This window comes from Rissa tridactyla, chromosome 19 (assembly GCF_028500815.1).
Source record: "Rissa tridactyla isolate bRisTri1 chromosome 19, bRisTri1.patW.cur.20221130, whole genome shotgun sequence".
NCBI lineage: Eukaryota > Metazoa > Chordata > Aves > Charadriiformes > Laridae > Rissa > Rissa tridactyla.
The window spans coordinates 1,428,865-1,435,595 of record NC_071484.1 but is presented as its reverse complement, the minus strand read 5'-3'; the positions used below and the strand labels follow the sequence as shown (position 1 = coordinate 1,435,595).

General features: G+C 51.6%; 1 pseudogene; it reads left to right on the top strand.

Moving 5' to 3' along the window:
- Positions 1-740: 740 nt before the first annotated feature.
- LOC128919487 (T cell receptor alpha variable 1-1-like) lies at positions 741-2,617 on the top strand (annotated as a pseudogene).
- The last annotated feature ends 4,114 nt before the right edge of the window (positions 2,618-6,731 follow it).

The following is a 6,731-nucleotide window of genomic DNA, read 5'->3' as shown; positions in this document are numbered from 1 at the left end:
TCAGGTTAACTTAACGACAATGAGCGGTTAGTTTTCTCTGCCATGAGTGGTGCATGGGATCACTCTGGAGTTCCTGTGGCAAGGGGGTGGGAGTAGGGGTCCCCACCTGCAGTACCCCCACCCCTTCACATGCCCTTTCAGCTGTGGGTGCGGGGCTGCCCTATCCCCATCCCTCACAGTGCAGCACTCCAATGGGTGTCCCATGTGCTCCCTGGGAGCGGGGGTGACCCACTCATGCCTAGTTCTGTTCCCTCCTGGTCCCTTACAATTTACCCTAGTGTAGGAGTATGTTGTCCTTGGTATCTCTGGGTTTGTTGCATCTACACAGCAGTTCTGGAGCCAGGTTCCTTGCTCATACTGTGGGTTGTCCTACCAGAACTGGACACAGCCAGAAGCCCTGGGCTGCTGGATGGTTCCTGTCCTAACAGGGGAGGACTCCACTGTGAGCTCGCTGGAACAGAGTGAGTCCCTTTCCACCACTGGGACCCCCAGATTCCCCAGGAACTCTTCATGGGGAAATGCTGAGAATGCCACTGGCTGAGGGAGCCACAGGTGTTGCTGCTGGAGGAGGGAGAAACCCAGAAGCAGCATTTGAAGCACAGGACGAACAGATCACTGCTCTTCCCCGCTTCTTCCTTTGCTCCCCCAACAACGTTGTTTCCAGCAGTTCTGTTATCTCGGGTCTGGGAGGGCGTTTTCTGACTCTCTCTCACTCCACAAACAGGTGGGTTGGTCTCAACATGCAACTCAGATCTCTCATCCTCATGGCCTTCCTGGGGCAACGGCTGGGTAAGTCCTGGCTTTCTATAAATGCATCCTTCTTCTCCCAAGGCTTGCCAGGTTGATCAGGATCATGCAGAGAACTACTCCTTAACTAGAGGAAAATGCTGGGAAATATTGACTCACATTTTTGGATTTCAACCTGTTCTCTCAAGATCCTCTTTCTTTTGGATATGAAAAGAAAGAAGAGAGATACCTGCTTTTCTCTCACCTTCATGCCTTTCTCTCTGACTTTCTCTCCTGATCCGCGTGCTGTCGCCACAGGAGATCTCAGCTCTCATTTTTGCATGAGAGCACTCTCACATTTTCCCTTTCCAATGCAAATTGGCAGAACATGTCAACACTGCCTGGAGGACATTTATGCTCTCATCCCACTGGCATTACCAGGGCGTCCCATTATGCCTCCTGGCTGGCACATGCCTGACATGCCTTCCAGTTTTCTCCTGGCTGTTTACACAGCCAGGGATCTCTCTTTCTACCATTCATCTCAGCATCGCCGGTCATCAGGGAGCTAGGAACTCTTGGAGATGACAGGCATAGTGAAACAGGATGAACCTTTTTGCCATAGCTCCATAGATGCCTCAACATGCTGGAGTTGTGCTGGTCCCAGCACACAAAGGTTAGGAGTAACAGGCTGTTCCCTGGTTCTCTGGGCACTAGGAGCAGGGAGGAGGAACAGGACTTGGGAGGAGGAGCAGGGACACTGCACAGCTCTTCTCAAGCTCCACACTGGGCTCAGAGCTCCGAGCTGCTGCCCAAAACTCCTCTCCACCTGGATGTCCCCAGAACTCAGGATTTTCCTACAGGACAAGGGAGAGGCAGCCTTCTCTGCCTGGGTCTTGCTTCCACTCCTGATTTGTTTCCCAGAGCCCTTCCCTGCTGAGCTGCTGACCTTCGCTTTCTTCCAGGCACCATGGGCCAGGTCACTGTCACCCAGCAAGAAGGACAAGTCACAGTGAAGCAGAGAGACAACTTTCAAATAACATGAACCTACCAGACTTCCAGCTATTATGGCTTGGTCTGGTACCAGCAGAGGAAAGGCCAAGGTCCCCAGCTGGTCTGCTATCAGGCAACTGCTGGCCGCAAGCCCAGTGGCCGTCTCACCACCGTGCTGAACACCATGGAGAAATACAGCCTCCTGCAGCTGGAGGAAGTCGGGCTCTTTGACAGTGCCTTGTACCTCTGTGCGGTGCGTGACACCCTGGTGCAGCGAGCTTCCTTGGCTGTGGAAGAGCCCAGGGGATGGAAGAGATGTGTCTGTGCAAGGCTGAGGATGAGGGAAGGGTCTGTCAGGTTTGCCCTTGCAGCGCTGCTTTCCCTGTACACGCAGGGGAAGTGCCCTCGGGTGTCCGTTCCACACATCAATTTATGCAACCATGGCCTTAAATATTCCCATACCACACTACATGAAGGCACAGTCTTCTTATTGCCAATGCATTGGAAGTTCTTCTGTCTGATTAAACAGCACACACTTGAACCATTGCATTTATATATTAGCCATTTGTTTATCTTCACCGCTATTAATAACCGCAGGCACATCCATCCTCCCCGACACCCACTGGGTTTGTCTTGTCTCAAGATGGAGACACCTTAAAGCTGGTTCCATTTTGTTATTTCCCTCTTGAACATTGGCCATGGCAGTTGATGTAAAGAGATGCTGTGCCTTTTCTTCTCCTAGGCAGATCCCAGCATGGGGCATCCATGGGTCTTCATTCCCCTGTTCTCGCTGGGGGCGTTAAACATTCTAGTGGGAGCTGGTCAGTTCCTCCTGCTCATCTGCTGTGATGAACTGGCACTTTTGGTAGCAAGTGTCCTGGATCTGCTCAGTCACAAATGAGTGCCTGAGCACTCCTCTCTTCCCCCAGAGGGATTTTCTTTCTTTTTGTCCCTGTGCATAGAGGTGACTCCTCAAGGGAAACATCTCCATGAACAGTAGCTGCTGCAGAAGCTCCCCACACAGGGACAGGCATTGTCCCTCACTCTGCTGGGTTGAGGGGGACACTCAGCACAGCCCTCTGCTTTACAGACAGTCCCTCTCCAAGCTTCACATAGTCACACGTGTGACCTCTAAATGCCTTTGCTAGCCAGGGTCCTGTCCCCTGGGCAAGCACATGGTCTACCCTAGTACAACAGCACAGTCCAGGGAAAGGCTGCATTGCTGTTGACAACAGGAACATTGGGTGCCCCTGACGTGTAACTGTCATCGTCCCCTTGGGAGCTGCAGGCTCCAGTCCCCGAGAAGGAGATGCCAGGCTACAGTGACTTGGGCCCACAGCAGGAGCCTGTAAGGTTTTACATTTCAGGTGCAATTGGGTAGGCTAGAGTGAGAAAGCAAGAGCAGGAAAGAGGAATGAAGATGACCCCAGTCCGCGTCAGGCAGTGCGCACACCATGGGTTCAGGTGCTCATGGATGACTTTCACCACCTCATTGTCTGCTGCAGGAGGAAAATGGCTGGGCACAAGCAAACCAGGACACGTGTGGGCTGTATGGAAGACACATTTTTGATGCAGGCAATCCATGAACAGACTAAGAAAGAGGCTCTCTGTGATCTGCTACTCACAAATGAGGAAGAACTGTTGGATGATGGAAAGTTCAAGATCAGCCTTGCCTGCAGTGACCAGGAGACTGTGGAGTTTAAGATCCTCAGAGAACTGACCAAGACAAACAGGACAACTACTGCAATGGACTTCAGAAGAGCGCATCTTGAAGTGGTATGGAATCGACCGGCTTGGCACAATGCCCTGGGAAACTTCCCCAAGGCAGGGAGGTCCCAGAGGAGCTGGCTAACCTTCACAGAGAGCCTCCTCAGAGCACAAGGATGGTCCTCTGCAAAGCAGATTTAAACGCACAGCTGGAGTGGAAAATTGCAAGAGATGTGAAGGGAATCAAGAAAGGTATTTCTGGGCCTATTGGCAGCAACAGGATGGCTAAGTAGATTTGGGCTCATTACTTGGTAAGGAAGTGGATCTGGAGACAAGTGACATGTACTCGATGTCTCTTTCTCCTCAGCTTTTACTGGTATGGCTTCTCCTCAGGCCTACCATATCCCTCACCCTCCTCACAGACTCTATGGGAATGAAGCAGCACCCACAGTAGAAGAATAAGGAATTAAGGAGCTCGTACTACCATTTGGACATACACAAGTTCATGGGATCACTTGGGATGCATCCAAGGGCATTCAAGGAGCTGACTGGACAGTATCTACCCAGTCCCTGGAAGGAAGATGGAGACAGTACTCTCAGGAGCCTTCTCTACATGCGTGAAAGGCAAGAAGGGGATTTGGAGCAGCTGACATGGTTTTACTGAGGACAAATGATGCCTCACCAACCTCATTGCTTTCCATGAGGAGGTGACAGGCACTGTGGGAAGGGGAGGGGCACTGCCTGGGGTGTGCCGTGACTTTAGCAAGACCTTTGACATAGCCTCATGAGTGCACACACATGCACACCCATAGGCAGACGAAGCTATGCACACTCACAGGCATGGACACGCACAAATATGTGTGCTGTTGGGGAATTTTTATTGTACCATTTGAGGCAAGTTAAACACTTGCCTATGCTTAGAGTAAAAACAAAAAAAAAAAAAATGAAAAAAAAAACCCAACAAATGACCACTAAATGATCAATCTATTGGCCAGAGTCCTATCACCATAAGCAGTTCTACAAGGAATCTGCAAAGATGAGACAGAAGGCAATTCCTTATATACACTGGCAGAAGCACAGGTGCCAACTGTCATAAGTGATCTCCCTAAGGGTGCCGTGGGGGTGTGGGACCAGTCCCAGCTCTGTAAAGGGAATGGTGCCTCAGTGATGAGTATTCACAGGGCAGCAGAGTGTGGCACACCTGGGACAAGCCAGACTCCCCACAGGCTGCAAACACTGAGGCTGGGGCACCTGAAATTATAATAACTGATCCCAGTAAGAAAGGCACTCTGCCTCTTCAAAGCATTCCTTAAAAATGTCATTTATTAGTGCCAGGACTAGAAAGAAAGAGATGATAATATAGGTAACCTTACATCCCTCGAGATGCTGGGAACACTGAGCAGATCCCATTCACAGAAGCGTTGCTCCATTTTGGTCCGTTGAGTTTTAGAGCATTTTCTTCAAAGGAAACAGTTCCATTCATCATTTCAACTGTCAAACGCTACAACTCTGCCAGTTGTTTATTGCATGTGAAAAACTACGAGCAGCTTTCCCATCCTTGTTTCTTAGGGTGGAAACCAAGGTGTTGAGCAGGGGAGTAAGAATGATGCAAAGAAGAGCCACTGCTCTGCCTAGCGACCCTTTGGAGGGGGCTCCCATGTACGTGGAGACACACGTGCCATAGAAACTGGCCACAGCAGTGAAATGGGAAGCACGGGTTGAGTCAGCTCAGTGCCTGCCTTCTGCACAGCAGAGCCACAGGATGATTCTTGCTCTGCACCTGTGGAGAAGTGAGGATGAAGTGGAAGCAGCAGAGGGTCACCTCACCAATACTGAATGTGATGACATCCTTGTTGGCAGAAGTGCCAGCACAAGCCATGTCCAGGAGGAGGGGTGGCAGATGACTGAACTGGTGCATGTGCCTGGGTGCGCAGTAAACCAAGAGGGACGTGATCTTCTCATTCCCCTGCATGCTCTTTATGAGAGCAATTTGATCTCCCTCAGAAATACACCGTTTCACTGTCCCCATTTCTGTGCTGACTGCCCTCAGTTCCCACAGGTTTAACTCCAGTTTCCAGCCTCAATTCATTCAGCAGAATGAGTGACTTTTCCCTGCTGATGCCTCCAGGCCATGGCCCGAGATTTGGTGATGGAGGAAAGAGGTCACCCCAAAGCCTGTTCCCTGCATTACCACTCCTGCTATTCTGCGGAGCCAATCATCTTCTGGAACTCCACACCCACTACCCAACCACCCCAGCACAGCTCCGGCCATTGCAAGAGGAACACCCTTCCTCAAAAGCTCATAGGGCTGCTGCCCCCTCAGGGCCTCCTGCCTTTCTGGGCATCCATGAGCAGAGGCAGAGCAGGGCAACACCTGATGCTCATTGTCAGCAGAACAGCCAGGGATGCCTTCCTCAGCTCCAAGGGATGGTTCCCAAATGAGAAGCCCCTGCAAGCCGTCCCAACCTCCCACTCCTCTGAGAATGGAGATGGGTCTCCTTGTGCTCTCAATCCCTTCCATCCCTTCTCCTTTGGAAGCCAGGCAGTGTCCCTAGAGGGAAGGACCACATAGAGGCCAGGCTTGAATGCAACAGAACTTTAATGATTCAAAAGAGGGAAAAAAAGTCACTCCACATGGAGGCCACCAATGCGTGGGGCCCCAAGGGCAGCTGTGAGTCTGCTGTCCTTGGCTATGGAGAAGTTCCCACATCATGTCTGTCATCCTGGCCCACAGAAGGAGATGAGACAGACAGTCCCTAGCAGGCTGGCATTAGGGGGAAAAGGGGATCCAAAGCAAACAAGGAAAAGGGAGAGAAAGGCAAAGCCATTCCGCTGTGTTGAAAACAACATTCAAAAGATCAATCCGCTGCCCAGCACCATGTTCTGAGTTCCTCAGGGAGTCTCTTCTTGGGGCTTTCCTATAATCTTTATCAGAGGAGGGACCTTCTTCCATAGTAGCGGCTGGAAATGCCAGAGAGGTCACAGCACCCAGAGGTGATGGGCACTCCATCACAGCTGAGGATGCTGCCAACAGCAGCGGAGGTGGAGGATCCCACAACGGTGTTCTGTGGGAAGGAGCTGAGGATGGGGCCAGGCAGGGTCACCACCACGGGAGAGGGCTCGATGACAACGGTGGAGTTCTGGCACTGCCTGACACAGGGCTCATTGCAGCTGTTGGCCAGAGGTGTTGGGCCACAGGGCCGGCAGGGCAGGCACTGGTTGTAGCAGGACATGTCTCTAAGGGTAGAGGTACACCTGTGAGAGGATCAGGGAGGAAAGAGAGCACAAGGGTGAATGAGAAGCAGCCT